Source organism: Onychomys torridus, chromosome 8 (assembly GCF_903995425.1).
Source record: "Onychomys torridus chromosome 8, mOncTor1.1, whole genome shotgun sequence".
In the NCBI taxonomy this organism is placed as follows: Eukaryota; Metazoa; Chordata; class Mammalia; order Rodentia; family Cricetidae; genus Onychomys; species Onychomys torridus.
In genome coordinates, this window is record NC_050450.1 from 48,369,660 (window position 1) to 48,389,832 (window position 20,173).

Sequence of the window (20,173 nt, forward strand, 5' to 3'; positions counted from 1 at the left end):
TGCCCATGAGCCCACACAGTGACTGAGCCCAAGCCAGCAGCAGGCCCGAAGCGGAAGTGGGATGGGGCAAGATAGAGCTTCCTAGGACCCTCATGACCCATGAGCCTAGGGATATGGGCACAGATCACAGGTCAGTCACTGTTGTGACTGCAAAGAGTCATTTATCCAGGGCCATGTTCTGAGCTGCCATTCATGTATTTTTCTGCTCTGTGATACAAACATACTTCTCTGGGCATTGGATCTACAAAGGGCTCATTTTTCTCCTATAGTTCATTGTAACATTGTGAATGGTTGAGGAGGGCAAGTTAACCTCATGGAGAAGGGAATGAACCTTCAGTTCCCTCTACCCTTCTCCATTGATCCCCAAGAGGCCTGCTCAGCCTGTTTTTGTAAGGGGGCTTTTACCCAACTCTTGTCACCTACTGAAGGTGGGCGCTGTCATACCCCATTTGACAGAGCAGCACACAGAAACCTAGTGGTTGACAGCCCCTGCCAAGGCAAGCTTGCTTTGTGTTCCCACAACCCTGCCCACACACTCTCTCTTCTGTAAAGACCTGTCTTCTCTGAGAGCTGAGGCTGGAGGTAGCCATGGCTTGTGAGGGACATCCTCGGATGGGCGAGTTTGGCAAGCGTATGGCTTTAAAAATTATATCAGGTTTGAAACAAAAATCTGCTTTTTGCTTTTCTTTTAAAAAGCCAGCTGATTGTCAGGTGTGGTGCATGCCTGTAATCATAGAACTTCGGAGGCAGAGGCAGGTGAATATCTACAGAGTGAGTCCCAGGTCAGCCAGAGCTACACAGTGAGACCCTGTCTGGAAAAAGAAGCAACGAAAAAAAAAAAAAAAAACACCACAACTAACTAATGATAAACTGGGTGTAGAATGTGTACCCATGAATTCTCTACTCCTTACCCCCAGGAAGAGAGGGTACACAGGAAGGGGCTGTCAGGTGTAGGTGATGGAAACAGGCACAGTGCTTGTGGAGTGGTTCTTGCCTGCTAAGTGCTTGGTTGGCAGTGCCTGAACACTAACAGCAGTTGTGTTCGGCACGGTCTGGAGTGTGATTGCAGTTTCTCAGATGACCTCACAGTGTCAGAGCACCAGGAGTGGGGACTTTTGTTCCCACTGTTAGCAGACCAGAAATCTGGAGCTCAGTGACATACCTAGATCCCAGTTGAGCGGGACTGGAGACAGAATCCTGCCAGTCCAGTGCTCCGTCTCATCTCAGACTCAGAGAAACTGACTCTTAGGTGTGCTTTCTTCTTGTGCATTTTCAAGAACATTCTTTTAGTTAATATGCGGGAGAGACTTCCACATTCTTCTACATAACCTTTTGCTGAAGCGACATTGTGGATAAGAAGGTCCCAGGAGAGCCAGTGCAGTTTGGGCTACGAAGGACAGAGAATATCGATGCAGTGGGCCGGGCTGCTCCCAGGAGCTGAGAGGCCTGGACAGCTGTGTTGCTACCAGCAAGGTGTGGCCTTGGCTTACTGCCATCTTGTACTTTAGGACCATGTGTTCATTCACATCCATGTTTAACTTTGTATTTCTTTTCTTTTCTATTTCTGGGTGGGGATCCCTTTCCTCGAAAAGAAAGGTCAGGCAGAGATACAGTGTGTCTCCTGAACAGGACTGGGAGAGAAGAAGGATGGTGGGGGGCAGATGTCAGAGCTCTGTGTCTAGGCAAAAACTAGCTAGTTGGGGGGTCACGGCCTTTGCCGAGGGCACAGTGGAGGGCATATTGAAGCTGCATTCACATCCATCAAAATGGGCTCTGGAGGTTCCAGTTAATTGAGGCAGGTTCTAAATTGGGAGGCTTAATAAATGGTAATTGTCCTCCTGTGACAGCAGAGCTACACAGTGCCACCCGGACAGATCAGGAATCATACTATTTGGGGGCTCTGAGAATTTCCCCACAGAGGCCAAGTATCAGGAGCACCTGGTTCAGGCCCATTCTGTGCAGTTCCAGTGGAGAGGGTTTGTAACCTGCCTGTGTTTATACTGAGCTCCTGGGACACTCCCAGAGGCTCGTGTGTGTGTGTGTGTGTGTGTGTGTGTGTGTGTGTGTGTGTGTGTGTGTGTGTGCGCGCGCGCGCGCGCGCGCGCGCGCGCCGGTACTGACTTATCCTCTACTCAGCCACCTCCAGACCCCCTTCCCTGAGCACCCTACCTTTCCCACAGGATGCTGTGGCTTTATGTGTAGGAGAGCAGTGCTTGACTGTGGACATAGGTGACATAGCTAGGGTTGCTTCTACCCGAGGGGCCCGGCTGCCCGAAGGAGAGTAAACATGCCATCTTAAGGAGTGTTCAGGCAGGTACTGAATATACTATACTCGCCTTCCCAGTCCCCTAAAGCCCAAAGTACTGTGATTGAGCTTCTCAGCATTTGGAACTGAGCAGTCCTGGGGTGCCAGTTTTGTCAGTTTTAACTGTTGAGGGGTGTCAGAATGCTTCCCCTTCTTGGCATTCCCAGAATGTGACCCATAAGACCCCCGGCAAGGTCGGGTAAGGTTCACAGTGGATATGGATTATCTTTGATGTGTGTGTACATAGTGGACACAGATTTCCATGCTGTTCTGAGCCAAAGGTTCTAAAAGGTGACACAGTCCTACTGTGAACAGTGTAGTTTTTATCATGATGTTGTATGTGTAGGTGGTGGTGGGGTGCTATATGGACTCATCCTGCCCTATACCCTCTCACATCCCTGCCCCAGGCAAGATCCTTTAGCTCTGTGGTTCTCAGCCTTCCTAATGCTGCGACACTTTAATATAATTCCTCATGTTGTGGTGACCCCCAACCATAAAATTATTTTTATTGCTACTTCATAACTAATTTTGCTCCTGTTGTGAATTGTAATGTAAATATCTGATATGCAGCCCCTGTGGAAAGGTCTTGAACTCCCCACCAAAGGAGTCACAACCCCCAGTTTGAGAACTACTGCTCTCCCAGTCACCTGGGGTTCTGACCTCATGTTCCCAAACCCCTGGAACAGAGGCATCTGCCAGAGTTCAGCTCTTGACTTCATCCCAGGGAAAGAAGGCCTAGCAGATGGCTGTGAGGTCTCCAGGAACCAGAGGGATGGGAGAGGAAGCCTGTACACTCTCTTTTCAGGAGATCTTGGAAGAAATGGTCTGTTCCTTCAGCATGTGAGTCAGGGTGAAAGGCTTTGCCTTCGTGTTTCCAGACAGGAGCTGGAATGCTTCCTGAGCCAGGGTATCTCTAGAGACAACATGGAGAGCATTTCTGGAGCAGGTAATTTCTGAAGATGAAATAGGGGTACATTTGAAAGTGAAATGAATTCTTCTGGAGATAGACTTTTTGTTTTGTTTTGTTTAAGATGAGGCTTTTTTGGATTCCTAGTATTGCCAGACGCAATGTTTCTGAGAATGGAGCGTGGAGATAGCTGTAGTGTCTCTGGTGTGGAGTGTTTGAGGAGGATGCTGGAGTGTCCTGGAAACAGTGGGGGCCTTCTTCTGGAGATGGGATGGAACATTCTGGAAAGCTACTTAAAGTTGGGGTGGAGCTGTTAGGGAGAGCATTGACATTTCTGGAGATGGATCGTACTTGAAGGTACAAAGTTGTTTCTGGAGATAAATAAAACACTTCTGGAGATGGAACACTGTGGACCTAAGGAATTTCTGGATTAAAAGGAAGTATTCCTGAAGAGAAAATGGGTCATTCTCAGAGATGGTGTTTTTGGATCAGGGATAGTGATTTCTTGAGATGAGAAGGCATAGCCAAACAGGCTGTTCAAAGGCCTCTTAAGAGATGAGAAGGTCTCACAGGATCCAGAAACCGCCTTTTCTCATACCCATGTGGAGGTGGGCCTGAGGTACAGAGACCAATACAGCCCTTGTCTTCCTCTAGGCCAGTGTAAGAACTCCTTAAAGGAAGACTCAAGCCTCCCCAGTCCTGTTTTGGGGTACATACCCCATCTTAATGTGCCCAGGTGGCCTTCAGCCTCACCGTGAGATAGCCAGTGTTGAGTGTTTAGATTGCATTTAATTCAGCTTTGTTAGAGCCAGCTGAGGCACACTTTATAAGCCTCCACTCTTTCTCTGCCCCCAGACTCCTATGCCTTCAGGCACCCATGAGGCAGGAAGATGGGTAGGAACTGCAGGAATGACCTGAAGAAAGGCCCCGCTGTTTGCCCTGGCTGCGGGGTACCTGGCTACCTCTTCCCTTTTCAGACACTGAGGCCCATCCCCACTTGAGCTGGCCTGGAGTCCTGTAGTAATTATTTCTCTACCTTAATTGAAATTTCAGCCTCAATGAGCCTGCCTCAGAAGTGTGAGAAGCAACGACCCTGCATCAGCCTGAGGTGTCCCTTCCCTGCCCCAGAAGGAGGGTGGTTTAAATATAAGATGCCAGGCTGCAGACCCAGAAGAAGGTCTAGGTGAGTGGGCTCAGGGCACTTAAGGCAGACTGCTCTGCATAGATGGACTTCTTGTCACTGGTGGATTAGGAGATGCTTAAGAGAAAGTCTAGCCACAAGCAGGCCAAGAAGTGGAGGTAGGGTTGTGGGGGATGAATGAATGATTGAGGTAGCCTGAGGAAGCAGGGTCTCAGGAAAGCCTGCACTTCCTCTTCATTTGACAGGGACCGAGGAGAAGGATGGCCTGATAGTCAGGTAGTGCCTGATAGCTGATGGCAACAGGCCTAGTCCCTGGTTCAGGGATGAGGAAAGCGTTGTGGGTAGGGTTGCCTGGCTGGGAGACTATGAGAAACCCGTTTTCCTTACTGCATGGTGGTGGGTGGGTGCTCTCTCCCAAGGACCATCTTGGGTGGTCCTTGGGCTGGGCCTGTCTACTGAGGGAGGGAGAAGAAGGAACTTAGAGAAACACTGCTCTTGAAGAGGGGCCTTTGAAATGGGTGTGGTGGCACACACCTTTAATCCTCGCACCTCAGGGGGCAGAGATCGCTGGGAGTTCCAAGCCAGCCTGTTCTATGTAGCCAGTCCCTGGCCACCCTGGGCTGCATAGTGAGACCCTACTTCAGACAAAGCAAGAACAGACTGCTGACCTTAGTCATACTTGTTTGGACACAGGAAAGCTACTACGAAGGGCCTCACCTCTTCCACACTGGCCCCCAGAACCTGCAGGAGTCCAGAGCGCCTGTATTGGCCCATGGGTCTCAGTTTTCCTTATCTGGGTAGTAGGTCAGTTTGGCAGGAGTTGTTGGGACTGAAATGACCTGTAAAGTACCAGTAGTTTCAAGTTGTGTCAGCATGTGCCTGGCACCTCTCATTCAGTTGGCGAGGGGCAGCTGCAGCCCTTGGTGTCAGTTCTCAGAGGGTGTCCTCCTGGGACCTAGGAAGCATCTGGACACAAGCACTCTGAGCAGGGCTGTTCCACCCCAGCAGAGGGAAGGTTTTGAGACAAGACAGAGGCATTTGGAGTGAACAGTGTGAAGGGGTCAGGGAGGCTGCTTCTTGTCTGCCCCCTGGCTCCCATACACTAGGGTATCATATAGTAAGCTCTGCTAGCTGCTTGCCCCTGGCCCTGTATGCAGCCTGTCCCCATCGGAGTCTGTGGCTATGGCTACCCTACAGGGGGAGAGGGGCAGGATGCCTGGACAGGACAGGGCATGTCAGCCCTCAGGAGCTGGGGAAGAGCGGTGGGTGCAAATGAAAATGGCCGACTCACTTGCAGCCCTTACTCCACGACTGACAGGCAGGGTGAGGAAGAAGAGGGTGAAGACAGGTCTGAGCTGGCAGCCAGGGCTGCTGACTGGGCGACTGCACCTCCACCAAGCTGGAGTGCTTGGCCTGTTGCAGCTCTAGAGACCCCATCCTCGGCACATGCCGGGACCTGCTCCTTCCTCCTCAGTTGAGTTCTGCCTCTACTTCTCAGTATTTAGGTTCTACACCAGCACCCTCACCCCAGCGGCTGCCCCTTCCTTGTACTGGCCAGGCTAGAGGCTGAATCAGTTGGATCTGATGACCAGAGGCTGCCAGGGGTAGGTCCGAGGCACCAGCCTACTGCCAATCTGCTGCTAGAGCTAACCTCTTCACCTTGGTTACAGATAGGGCTGTGGTTGTGGGGCCCTCCTCATGCACAGAACCACCAGCTGAGCTGACATGACTCACCAGTGCCAGGCAGCTCTGCTTCCCACTATAGGGAGGGTGGTAGAACCTCCAGATACTGTGGCCCCACCCCATGAGGACGATCATAGGCCAACTCCAACCCGTGTCAGAGGGGACAATCTGCATTAGAGGTTAGTGTCTGAGTGAGTGGGTGTTCACTAAATTGGGCTAGGCCTCGTGCCTAGACCCTGGGCTTGATGTCTACCCAGGAGAGCTTGTTAACATCCAGGGGAAGGTGCTGTGTGGGTGGGTCACACTGAACAAAATTCTGTACACCATGCTGCTTCCATGGTCCAGGTCCCCTCTGAAGAGAACATTTGCCATGCATGGGTTGTCTGTTTTTCCTGTCATCCAGAGAACACTTGTGTTTCAGGGCCAGCAGTGTGCTGCTTTCTCAGAAATACCACCCAGAGACATCTACTCTGCACCCTGACGCAGCCATCTTCCGAAAGTTGGAGGTCACATTGCCTCCTATGGCTGCCCACCTACACCGCAGAAAACTGGCTCATGCCCTCACTCTTGGAGCTGCCCAGGTGAGAAGTGGTGTTGTGCTAGGGCTTTGTGTAGGTATGACACTTTCAGTAAATGCCTCTGAGGGCATGAAACCAGGCTTAGTGAAAGAATTTCCCCCAGACCACAGGGCCACCTGGGATTTGAACTAGGTCTTAGAGCAGAGTCCTATAAAGACTCTGCCTGTCGGGACCTAGCTCCAGGGAAGGAGAGGCCTGCTGGACAATGCTATTTTGTGTTTATTTCTGACCTCCACCCTGTCGCCTACCCAGGCAGCAACCCCTGGGACAGATCCTGTCTTGATTTTCTCCAGAACAAAGCAGACTCTGCTAGACATGCCAAAGCCAAGGCTGCAGTGAGAGGGGTAAGAAACCCAAGCCTGCCCGTTGTTACTCAAGAGGCATTGAGGGAAATGGATTTGCCCTTGAACTGTGATGGCAGGCCACCGGGAGCCATGGAAGGGAGGCTGAGGCAGAGGTACCTGGGCTGTGATGTCCCTCTCACACCCTCACTCCCATCAGAACGTCAGGAGGTAGACACCATTTTAGGATTCAGCACACATTCAAACACACTCATGCTCACATATGTGCATGCATGCACACACAGCTAGTCACGCACATCCTCTATATTCCCATCTCCCTTCGAAACCAGGCCTGGAACATCTGACTAATGGGGGAGAGGAGATGGAGAAAAGGAAAGAGAAGAAGAGAGATTAGTGGAGAGAAAATCCAGTTCTGGATACCTTAGTTACCAGCTCCTAATGACTCACAGGGCAGGCTCAGCCACCTTCATGAGGCGGAAGACCCACCCTCTGGGCCCCTCCATCACCCCATTAATAAGATGGGCCCTTGTTCATGAGTCCTGAGGCAGAAGGAAGAATCAAGGACTTTGAATAAGAGAAAACTCCCTGGGTGGTTTGGAATAGGGTTTTTTTGTGTTGTTGTTGTTGTTGTTGTTTTTTTTTTTTTTTTGTGGTGGTGAGGGACATGCCCTCTTGTCCTCGTCCTTCCTGACTCTGCCCCAGCTGCCTCCTTCCAGCAGCTGCGTCTGGAACCTCCTGTGCCCAGGTCTCCACTCGGATGAGCATATTTCTCAAGTCTTTTATTGTTCCTGCCTGCCCTTCCCTCCTGACACCCTTAGCTTAGCAGAGGCCACAGGCAGCCTTGCATCTTAGGAAAGCCAGAGAATCCCCGAGGCTTTTCTGAAAAGGCTTAAAGCTGGCGCTCAGTGCTGAGGAGACAAAAGCACTCTCCCTACATCCAGGGTGTTGGGCCTGCAGGCCAAGGCCAAGCTCATGGCCATTGCTGCAGGGTCTGTGGGTGGAGAATGAATGAAAACAGACTGACTAAGGAGAAGGTAAAGGAAAGAAGGAGATGTATAAATCCATTTATCAGACACTGCATATCTTAGACAAGCACATTTCAGCTGTTCTGGCTTTTGGCAAGCTGGTCCTACCCTTTAATTTTCTAATAAAAAGGAATTACATTTTCTAAAAAAGGCAGTGACCAGCTTCATGTTAGCATCTCTTGTAGGGAGTCTGCTGTCTCTAAGGCAGGCTTCTGTGGCTACAGGTAATCTGAATGGGGCCAGAGAACAGGGCCATTGGGGCACAGAACAGATCCCAGGTATGCCATGAGACTTGGTCATGCCCTTCCCAACCTGGCCTGTTCACTTCCATGGTTCTAGGTGCAAGGACTGGAGGCCCTGGGACTCACAGCAGAAACGTGATACTTGAAGAATGACTGTCTTATTACTGCTGAGGTCTGGGTATCTAGCAGGTTGCTTGGAGGATGAGATCTTGGTTGGAATTAATGAAGAAATGAACAAATGAATGTTCTTCAGTCTTTAACTAACTGGATGGTCTTACTCATCCTCCCTCTCTCCAAGCCTTGGAACTAAATTTGTTGGAAACTCCCAAAAATCCTGTCACCCTCACTACTTTTAACTTTTAAAAATTGCTTTTTACATGTATTTATTTTGTATGTGGTTGAGAAAGGGGGGATGGATATACATGTTACAATAAAAGTGTGAAGGTCAGTGCACAGTTTACTGGAATTAGTTTTTCCTTTCTACCGTGTGGGTTTCGGGGATTGAACTCAGGTCCATAGGCTTGGGGAGAGCATCTTTGCCCTCTGAGCCATCTTGAGAGTGCATACACATTGTTTTTGGTGTTTTATTTATTTTTCTAGATTTACTTATTTTACTATATGAATGTTTTATATGTGTGCATGCATGTATGTGCATCTGACTGTAGCCCTGCCTTTGGAGGCTATAGATGGGCCCTGCCTGCTCTCCAGCCAGGGCTGGAGGCCGCTTGGAGTGGTATTGATAATGTTGCCGCTCCAGAGGGTTGTGCCTTTTGCTTTACACATGCCATCATTCCAGTTTTAGGTTTGAACAAATTTATGTTGGTAGAACCCTTACCATAACTAGTACTTACCAAATAGTAGCCTTTGGTGATTTGGGAGCAGGCTGTTTTGTTCTGTGTGTGGTTCTAGGCCCTGAGCATCTTCATTCCCCTGCTGTGTCCAGGTGCCTCACAATGAAGACAGCATGATTCCAGAAGGGTAAAGAAGCTTCTGAGCCATAGCAGCTCCCTGCTGCTGGTACCCAGGTTCTACCAGACCAGTTTGTGCCAGTGGAATTACATGGGCCCATGGGATATGGGGCTTCAAATCTCACTGGCAAGTGTTTTCCTCAGGCTGCTGCTGATTTAGGTGGAGGCAGCCCCTTACCTAGGCATGAAGGCTGTTGGGGTTCAGCCAGCAAAAATGTGCTCAGTGCATGCTCCTGACCTGGGGTCCCTCTGAATCACAGTTCCTAGGCAGCCCAGGAGTCTGAATTGTCAGAATCTGATCAGGTGTAATTGGTGTTAGGTACTGAAACCAGCAGAGGCAGAACAGGACTAGAGACAAGCAGGTGGGGCCTGGTTATCTCTGAATCCATACAGCCAGTGACCAAGCTGGTGTTCTCTAGTAGGAGGGGAGACCAGTAGGGCATTGTCTCCTGGAACCCTAGTACAGTGTGCCTTTGAACTCCATAGGTCTTTATTAAGTGTGAGCATTTAGGGTAGGGAGGCTTTGTAAGACAGGTTCAGAGCAGGAACTGTGGCCTACAGCCCCAAGATGTGGCTGCTCTGTCAAGATTGACATGGGTTGTGAGTAGGGCCTCGTGACCACTGGAGAAGGCATAACCCAGGACATGGAGAGCCAAGAGGTGTCCTGTGGATTCTCACCATTCTGGTGCTCTTCCTTCAGGCTGCTCTTCTAGCACCATGAACACTGTCTACTTTTTCTTTTTCATTTTGTATTACATTTATTTGTGTGTCTGTGTGTTTGTGTGGGGGCGTGCACACCATAGTGTGGAAAGTCAGTTCTTCCCTTCCACCCCGTGAGTCCCAGGAATTGAACTCAGGTCTTCAGGTTTAGGGACAGGTGCCTTACCTGTTGAGCTATCTTGCCTCATCCCCCTCTGTTTATATAATCTTGTTTAAACCCCAGGCCTTTGTGTAGCAGGAACCCGCCAGTGATTTGGTGACCATGAAGCTGGTCAAGGTCCTGAAGGTACCACTGCATCCTTTTTGTTCCCCTGACGCTCTCAGCTCAGCCTGGAAAGACCTTGTCACAAAGCAAAGGAGGAAGGGAGAAGACGTGAGAGGTCTGCTGAGAGGTAGAGAGGGAGTGGGGGTGGGGCGGGGGATGCTGAGAGGCCTGCAGCCTGGAGTAAGCCCCAGCTTCTGTCTGGGGGTATGTTGAGCTGTGGCTGTCCTGCTGCTCCATAGATTCTTGCTTGGAGCTCCTGCGACCATTAAGTAGGCCCTGGCTGTCCCTGCCTCACCCAAAGATGGTGGCTTCCGGGGATAATGTTACAGCCTGCCCTTCAGTGTCATTTGGCAAAGACCCCACTATGTACAAGTGCTCACACATGGGCTTTGTTTTTTGTTTGTTTGTTTGTTTGTTTTTGATGTTTTATTTTTTGAGACAGGCTTTCTTTGTGTAGCTTTGGAGCCTGTCCTGGATCTCACTCTAGACCAGGCTGGCCTCGAACTCACAAAGATCTGCTTGCCTCTGCCTCCCAAGTGCTGGGATTAAAGGTGTGAGCCACCACCGCCCGGGTGGGCTTTGTTTTTTAAAGATGTCTGCCAAACAAATTAATTCTATTACTGCATTTCTTGTTAAGGATAGTCATAACTACCCGTCTGAGCGTTGGCAGGGGAGCCATGAGGGCCTCCCAGAAAGGAGCTTTACTGAGGGTGAACACACTGTACCTCAGAGTTTCTAGAAGAGATGGTGATGGCTCGTGGGCCTGCCCACATCACCAGGCTCAGGCTGGTTGTGTCATTTATCTAGACACTGACTAGTAGGCTTGTTGGAGATGGAGATGGAGGAACTGGTCTCCGGCCCTAATTGTGGTGTCAGGGGTTGGTTGCTGAGTCCGGGCCCACTTGAGGCAGAATGTGAAGAAAGACAGTAGAGGAGTATCCTGGACAGTGGGTCCTGAGCTGGAAGCTGCCTGTCATTTATATACTGGTCCGCTTGTTTCCCTGGGACAAGACAGATGAGTGCTTCCATCCGTCAGGATAAGATGAAGCTGAGATGGTTCTCTATCATCTGCCCTTCCTTATTCACCTAACAGACCAGGTGACCTGCATCACCAGGTGTGTCCCTGCCCTCTAAGTCTTTGTTGGCTGCTTGGGGCCAGTGGGTAGATGCCCAGGTAAGTCGTTATTATCATGTGTGTCGTTGTGCCAAGAGCTGCACAGAGAGCTGAGGGACCAGGAAGTGGACGACTAGTCCAGAGGCATAGAGGGTAAGGAAGACTTCTGAAGATGCTGCTGCTCCAAGAACTTTGGGGAGTTCTTTAAGTATTCTATTTTATTTTTTATGGTTCTGGGGATGGAACCCAGGTCCTGTGTGTGTTAGGCAAGCTCTACCACTGAGCCATACCTCACCCATGTCTACATTTGAAATGCCTACTTTGCACCATGTGCTAGGTACTTTCTACACCCATCAATATATTCCATTAACACAAGCAACCATGTGAAAGAATGGTATCTGTAAGCTAAAGAGCAGAGAAGGGGCTAACCTGGCCACCTCAGTGACAGCTAGAAAAGAACCAGAGTGGGAAGGAAGGTTGCCACACCTAGCAAAAGGAACAGCATATGGAAAAAATTATGTCCATGGGAGCAGTGATAGTGTGTCACCCGTTAATGCCAAATGTGAGCTGAGAGAGTGACATGGTCCCACAGTGAAGCCCCAGGGGCCTCTGCTTTCCTGTACTGCTAGATCCCCAGTGACAAACATACCTCCAGGCCAGGGCTCTGTTCTTAACCAGGAGATGGCAGCCAGGCTGGGATGTGCATCACACAGCAGCCTCCAGTGTTTATCAGACCTTCCCTGCAGTCCTCCCACACCCAGGTTCAAGATACCTGTCCAGAAAGAGGCTGAACAGAGACCAGAGTCTTGGCTGTCAACAGGGTTCCCAAGGTTCTCACCTGCTGCCCAGGCTGTCTCTAGGGACGGCCTCCTGAGTGCTGGGATTAAAAGTGTGCATCACCTCCTCTGGCCTCATTTTGGATTTTTGAGACATGTTCTCTCTGGGAAGCAGGGCCTGCTTATTAGGGTCTGCACCATCTGTCTCTGTCTCTTCAGTCCTAGGATGATTACAGGCTCTCCTGGCTCTCTATATGGGTGCTGGGGATCAAATTCTGGTCCTCCTGCTTGCATGACAAGCACTTTGCTGGCTGAATGACCTCCCTAAGCACAATCTCAGACCTTTGGAAAAATAAAATAGCAGGTATTTGTGACCCTGAACACATTTCAGCCTTCAGCAGATCTCTTCTACCATGTCTTTCCTGGGTCCTGGATCCAGATTCAAGTTGGAGGCACTCTTGAACACTTTGGGAATTGGAGAACAGTTCTTGATCTTCTGCAGAAACATAAGCTGGTGTGTATACACACACATACTTTTTTTTTTTTTTCATTTGATCTCAGGAAATCATTACATCAGGGATGAATGTTTGGAAGGCAGGGGAAACATGTTTGTGGAAAGGCCACCATGCTGATAAGAAGTGTAGATCAGAGATGTTGTACATATTGTATGCTGGCCTCTACGAGTCTGGCACCTGGAGTGTTTTATACAAAAATCTGTGGCATACTTCTGGCCATCATCTGGACTTCTCTTCCCTCTGTCCGTAACTCAGGTTTGTAGCACTGATGAAGTTAAGAAAGTTATGTATATCACCACTGAAGACCTGACCTACAAATTCTGCCATTCACCCTGTACATTAGGCCCAAAAGGGCTGTCTCCACCTTGCAAGGGGCAAGGGAACCTGGAGTGGGGCAGTGTGGTATTGATTGCTCTTGGGCTGAGAGGCAGGACCAGGTGCTTCCGGTTTTTCAGGTGGGGACGCTTGGAGGCATGTAGGCCTAGGCTGCTTCTGCCCTCTCATGACAGGGACGGCTCAGTCTAGCTGAGGAAGGTTTCCCATGCCTGGACAGGCAGGATAGGCAGGTTTGAGGGCTGGGGGAGAGCACCTTAAGCCAGCCTAGCATTGGGTGCCTGCCAGCAAGGCAGGCTTGGCCACAGTGGCCTCAGCCTTGGCCTAGCTGCTGCCTCCACGAAGCCTAGGTCCTGCCCATGTTCTCCCTGTAGCCCCTTGGGCTCTGACTCTCCCAGGCACTGGGAGCACAGCCCAACCTGAGGACATCTCGCCTCACGAGGCTCCTACCATAAGAGCTGCTTCCGGGGCCTACTTGAACCTGCTTGTGTTCATAAGAGAAGCATCAATGCACCAAAAACAACCCCAAGTGCTGGCAGGAGGGGCCAGGACTTGGGTTTCCCTCCCATGGACCAGCACAGTGTATGAGGTCCATTGCAAGCTTTCTCCAGTTCTAGTATCCTGGAGGTGTGTGGCCCAGAGGCTTCCCCTCTCAGGGCCTCTGAGTCTCCATCTTTGGGAGAGGAATGAGCTCCTGACTCCTCCCTAGGCCTCCTCCTTCCCTGTGCCCTCATCTCTTTCTTTCCAAAGACATTATAAATCAAACGGCTTAGAACGTAAGGCATCAAAAATTCTGAAACCTTCATCTATTATTAACGCTGACAGTAAATTCCCCCTTTGAGCGTTTTACATAGCAACTGTTACCAAGACTCTCTGGTAGAGCTGCACTCAACCACCAAATCCTGGTGGCTCTGGGCGGATGTCTGGGCCAGCCAATTTCTGGGCCATACTTGTTGGCCACCTGAGCGCCTGCCAACCTCTCCAGAGGCTGGTGGAGAAGTATCTCTTGGCTAAGGAAATAGCTGGCATCCTGCTGAAAGAGGGTCCCAGCTGCTTTTGCTGATCCCTGCTGGAAGCTCTTTGCAGACCCCAGCTCTAGGCCAGAGAAAAGGCCCTTGAAGTATTCTGAGGCCATGCCTAGGGGTGGGGATGGGGTCTGAGGGGGAAGACAGGAAAAGGCTTCGTAGATGCTAAGTGCTGTGCAGATGTTGTTTACAGACTCACCCACCTGTCAGCTAGACGTTCCTGAGTGACTGTTTGTCTGCAGGCGGTTTCTAAGCACCAGGGATTTAAAACAAAGACAAAAGGCCTAGTCCCTGCCGAATCCGGTTTGGTAGGAGACAGTGGTGTCAAGCTCTAATTGCAATGGAGTACATGAATCAGTGTGTGTACCAGGAACCTACTCGAGGAAGAGGGGCGGGCAGAAGGGGGGGGGGGGGTGGGGAATGGCTGCCCAGGGTTTGGAAGGATGAATAGGGTCTGTGGGTTTTCAACAGAACTGGCATGTGATCAGGTCCTGGAGCAAGCATTAGCCCCACAAAGCAGGTAGATTGCAGACTCATCTGTTTGTGGAGAAGGAGCTGGAGGAGAAAACAGGGAGGCTGTTAAGGCTTAGAATGTAAAGCAAAGTGTTGGGGCCTGGGAGCCTTGGAAAGTTTAAATGGGGAGGAGCACAGTCAAATTTGAGCTTGGCTGGGGCAACACTGACTGGTGCTAGCTTGTTGCCTTCATTGTACAGATGAGGAGAGAAGGGTCTGCAGAAGTTGAGTTAGGCCCTTGCTGCTTGCCTAGCTCCATGTTGGTCTTGGTTCTGATAAAGGCCTGGACCATGTGGATCTTCCTAGGGCAGAATGACCAGCCAACAAAGACCTGTCAGAAAATAGGACAGGACTTGGGAGATGGCTGGGAATAAAGTGTTTGCCATGCATTAAGAAAAGCTGGCAATCTTAGTGCTGAGGAGGTGGAGATGTGGATCTCTGCAGTGTTCTGGCCAGCCAGCTACCTCAATCAGTGAGCTCCAAGTTAAGTCTCAAAACTAAAGGTGGGGAGCAATTGAGAAAGACATTTGACACCAACCTCTATACACACACCCCAACCAAACCAAACCAAACAAGAAAAAAAAAAAAAAAAAAAAAACCAGGACTTCCACACAGCCACGGGGCCAGTGTCAGCAAGCCCTCTTTGTAGTACCAAGTAAGATAGTTGTTAAGTTAGAAAATTCAGCAAATGGAAATCCTAGGAAAATGGGCTTTCTGGTGGCCTTACCTCTCCCCTAGGTCACATTTGAATCATAACTGGGGATCAGGCAAGTCATGTGTTTTAAGGCAGGAGTGGTACTCTAGGTAACACAGCTTTTGGTAAGCCTTACCCTGGGGTGCACAGGGATACAGGGGCCCTCCCCAAAAGATAAATGGAGAAAAGTAAGCCACCAGAAGGCAAGTAGACACACAGTGCTCAATGCCTTTTTTTTTTTCCAATTTATTCATTTAATTATTAATTATGTAGGCCAGAAGAGGGCACCAGATCTCATTAAAGATGGTTGTGAACCACTATGTGGTTGCTGGGAATTGAACTCAGGACCTCTGGAAGAGCAGTCAGTGCTCTTAACCTCTGAGCCATCTCTCCAGCCCCCAATGCCTATTTCTAAGGATGAGAGTTGGGCTTTTAATGCCTGCTTCCACATTCTGCACCTAACATAGCCCCCCCCCCCCCCCCCCCCCCCGTGCACACCTAAGGAAGAATGAGGAAAGAAATGAGTGGCCAGCGTCTTCAAGGTAAGCAAGCAGGTTTGGAGACAAGCTGAGTCAGGAATGCTGGCCCTGGATAGTCAGGGCCCGGGGGCACACAGTACAGGGGGCTTTCTGGAGTAGGTGGCTAGGAGGACAGTGTATGAGAGAATTGAGTGCATAACCTCTGTTCATTTACCTACAGAACTGGGTTATGCCACATTCTGTGGAATATATCGGCAGGAGGGTAAGGAGTTCAAGACCAGTCTGGGCCACATGACACACTGTCACCCACACCCCTCACCCCCAAAGGTGGGGGGGAACAAAACACAAAATAACCTCACCTAGAGACTACTGCTCAGACCATGGCTGCATGCTTGTGCTCTCCAGTGTCACAGATGGGTGAGGACAGACAAAGGACTAGGGAGTTCTAGCTGTAGAGACTCTGTCATCATGGGAGGAATCAATGACCTGGAGAGGGCTTGACCTTTAGGACCAGACATAGCAGGGCTTATAGTCTGCCTTCTAAAGTCTCCTAATATCAAGGTGTGGCCAGCTGGGTCCTAGGTAGCTCTGTGTCCTGCTTTGGATAGGGCCCAGCCCCACCCAGCAATGTGGAGGGTAGCAGCATCCTGCTCGGCTGCCTGACTTTGGTTTTCTAAGCTTTCATATGGCATCTTAACTCTCTTCAGCCCTATGCAGGCATCTAAAGATAGAATTGATATTAGACCTCCAGCACATAAAATCCTCACCAGAAAGCTCCTTTTTCCTATCTGGCTCCAACTGCCCAGAGACGACCTGTGTGCCATCATGTAGTAAAGGCCTGGCACACAAACACCGCCCTTGGTCTCTCTCCTACCATCCCAGGGTGGCAAGTGCCAGATACTTCAGCAATTTTTTAGTTTCTGTGTAGTCACCAGACTCTGCCTCTGGAACCCAAACCACATGGTTTGATTTTTGTGAGCACTGACCACGTGCTAGTGGCTGGGTGCTGTGACAGAACCAGGAACTGTGGCCTGGAGGAAGCTACTACCACAAGTATAGGGATTTGGGGAGAGAATCCAGTGTGATCTGAGGAGAGATGACCCTTGAGTGGAGATGACAACCCCTTAAGAGTGTGCCAGGCAAATGGAGAGGATGAAATATGCTAGGATAGTGTGCCCAATCTGTGCAAAGGCTGGGGACGCAAGAAGTCCTTTGAAGGCTCTTGCGGGCATTGTGGTTGGAGGGAGCTGAGGGTCCCTGAGCTACGAACTCCTGAGCCTGAATACCGTCAGCAGACAGTCTCACTCCAGTTGGCTGCACTCTGTACTGCTCAGGGCTGCAGAGTCAGCATTCACCGCCTGATTGAACCAGCATGTTCCTCCTGTGTGCCCTGATTGGACAGGTGGAGTCCTGCTCTCAAGAATTCCCATCTCACTGAAAAGCCATGGTTGGGACCTAGAGGTAGAGTATGTAGTATGTATGAAGCCCTGGGTTTTGTCCCTGACAACAAGCAAGTAAGTGTTGAAGGCAGGAAATTTGAGAGTGGGAGCTGCAGGGATGGGATTTGGCAAGCAGGCAGGCAGAGGAGCCAGTCAGGAAATAGCTTTAGGTTATAAGAAGATCCAAGTAGACAGTGGGAATAAAGGGGAGTGGATTGTCTGTGCGTGTGAGAAGTCAGAGTGGCATGTGCAGGAGAAGAGTGGGGAGAAAAGCAAGCCTCACCCACTCCCAACACCAAGTTGGCTGAACGGGGCCTCCGTGACACTTGAAGAAGACGCCCTCCAGGCAGTAGGAAAGCTGCGCATAGCTTCCTGTGTGACTTTGGGTTTTTGTTTGTTTTGTTTTATGTGCATTGGTGTTTTGCCTGCATGTGTGTCTGGGTGAGGGTGTCTTATTTCCCTGGAACTGGAGTTAGAGGCAGCTGTGATCTACCACGTGGGTGCTGGGAATTGAACTTGGGTCCTCTGGAGTCAGTGCTCCCTGTCTCAGAGCCATGAGCCATTTCTCCAGCCTCCCTCTCCCCCTGTATGACTTTGAACAAGTGGCTCACGCTTTCTGATCTTGTCAGTTCTGTGATAACACAAATGAAAGCAGTGTACTTGCCCATAATTCCAACTGTGACCGTGAACTAGCTATTGGTTGCTCCATGGGGAGGAAGGATACATGGAAACGTAGAGCAGCCATGAGCCCTCAGAACATGGGCCATCATGTGCCCTGGACTCCCTCCCCCTTTTCCCTCTCCCATCTACCTTCTGTGCCCGGGGGGGGGGGGGGGTCTGGCAGAAGTGATGTGAGTTGCATAGAGCCTCCTGTTCACACTGGGGCTTCAAGGCCAGTGTAGAGTTTGGTCATGTATCATGGCCTCCATAGGAACCCTTTTTTGGGGGGAACAATCTTTCCCTGGGATTCCAACTCTTATGACTTGAAACAGGTTGGCCAACAGGGCACTATTTCCTGTGTCCCCCAAGTCACACCCCCTCCCTTTTCTAAGCAGTTGGATACTGTTGGTGGGAATAACAAACACCCTTGGCACCCACAGAGGAAAAACAGGTCTAAGCTGAGCTGCACTTTCTGAGTATGGCCTCTCCAAAGGAGCCTGTGCTGTGCAGGCTTTGTGGGCAGGGGCAAATTGCCTTTGAAGTCAGGAGTCCTTGTGCCTTGTGCCTCGTGCTCATGCTGTTCTGTGGGAACTGGCAGCTGATACTTACCACTGCCCAAATTAGTGGAGAAATGAAGTGGATAGAGTAAGGGTAGGAAATTGGGTACAGGAACAGACACCAGACTTCTTAAAAAATTATTTTTAATTATGTGTAGGTGTGTGTTTGCAATGAAGGTATGTGCATGTGAGTCCAAGTGTGTTCAGAGACTGAGGTGCCAGAGCTCTTACAACTTAATGGCGTTATAGATGTTTGCAGATGTTCTAGATGGATGCTGGGAACTGAACTGGGTCCTCTAAAGAATAGCAAGTGCTCTTAACTGCTAAGCCATCTCTCTCCGCCACCAGACTCTTGCAGCTGAGGGACAGCTATGAGACAAGCCTAGTGTACAGAATCCTTGGAAGCCAGAATGTTTCTGATTTGCAAAGCCAGAGATGTCAGGCTACAGGCTACAAAGAACCTTGAAGGCCGTTGGAGTGGTCTGGAGGCACTGGATGTGCCTCATAACAAACATCCTGAGTACCAGCCCAGTTTTCTCCCTTACATATTCTGTGTCTATGTTGGGACCAAGAGATGGCTCACTGACATCATCCAGCAATTTGGGCAGGCAGATGGAGCAGCAGCCATCTGAAGTGCCTTCATTTCACAGAGGAAGAGAGACAGGCATATGGCTGCACAGCACTTGTCATCTCCATTCTAATATCCATGACCCAGTAGGCCACATGGCCAGCTTGACTTCTTTGAGAAGGGGAACGTGCATACTTGCATAGAAGGTGTTTAGGAGAGGGCACTAATGTTGACCTTGCAGGTCAAGTGGGTCGTTTTAGACATCTCTTGTAGCCAAGGATGACCATGAACATCTTATCTCCTGCCTCTATCTCTTGAGTAGTAGGACTATAGACATATACCACTTCACCTGGCTTCTGTGGTGATACTGGAGATCAAACCCAAAGCCTCCTACATACCAGGCAGACACTGTCTTCAGCCTCTGAGCTGGTTCTGTAACTTACCCTGAGCAGAGTTTGGCACCACAGTGGGTCCGAATAAAAGATCCAAGACCTTGTGTTTCATTTTGGGGAACATGTACTGGAGGTTGAACCTGGGGTCTCACAAACGCTGAACAAATGGTCTGCCACTGGGCCACACCTGCTTTACTTTCTAACTTCATTGACTGGCCTACAGGAAGAACATGGTTCAGAAGTGAACAGCAGATGAATTTTTGCATACAGCAAACACTCGTGTGTAACTGATTTTTCCAGGTGAGAAATGCAGCATCACCAGCTCCAAAGGCTGCCAAGTTCCTCAGGTGTTTCCATCATAGGGTCATGTGTCTGCCTTCAGTTTCACTCACATGCAGGCCCGTCTTGACTGCTTTCCCTGGTGTCTTCTCCATATTGTAGGGAGCAGTGGTTTGTTTTCCACTGTGATTTTAGCTTTCATTGCATGCTAAAATTGGGGTTCTTTGTTTCTCTCTCCAGCTTTAGTGCCAGAGATGGAACCCAGGGCCTTGGACATAGGAAGTGTACTAGTATGGAGCACATACAAACACACTTGGTTTTCTGAGATGGCACCTTGACCTCAAAACCCTTCTCCCTTAGCTCCCTGAGTGCTGGGATTGCAAGTGTGCATTACACCTGGCTGAACATTTTAAATGATCCCCACAGGCCCATGTGTCCTCAGGTGGCACTTTTGGGGAGGCAGAGAAAAATAAAACATCTTTAGGTCACTGGGAACCCATGATCAAAGGGCCCGTGAGACCATGCCTCTCTCCCTTTCCTTTCCCCTACTTGAGACAGCAGTTTGCTCCCCATGCTTTGGCCATGATACTACCCTCACAAGAGGCCCAGAAGTGACAGGCCACCAATAGAATGCATGAATAATAATAGTCTTTCATCCTAGGGGAGTACACCTTAAGACCCTAGTGATGCCCG

General features: G+C 50.0%; 1 protein-coding gene across 4 annotated transcripts in view; it reads left to right on the plus strand.

Moving 5' to 3' along the window:
- Rai1 (retinoic acid induced 1) overlaps nt 1-20,173 on the plus strand; it is a 101,926-nt gene that overhangs the window by 44,792 nt on the left and 36,961 nt on the right. The window contains exon 1 of one of the 4 annotated variants that reach the window (XM_036195685.1): nt 6,596-6,617. The exons of the other annotated variants lie outside the window; for them this stretch is intronic. The gene's annotated coding sequence lies outside the window, so the exon portion shown is untranslated. Of the gene's footprint in view, nt 1-6,595; nt 6,618-20,173 lie in introns of those variants that run through there. 4 annotated transcript variants of the gene reach the window in all.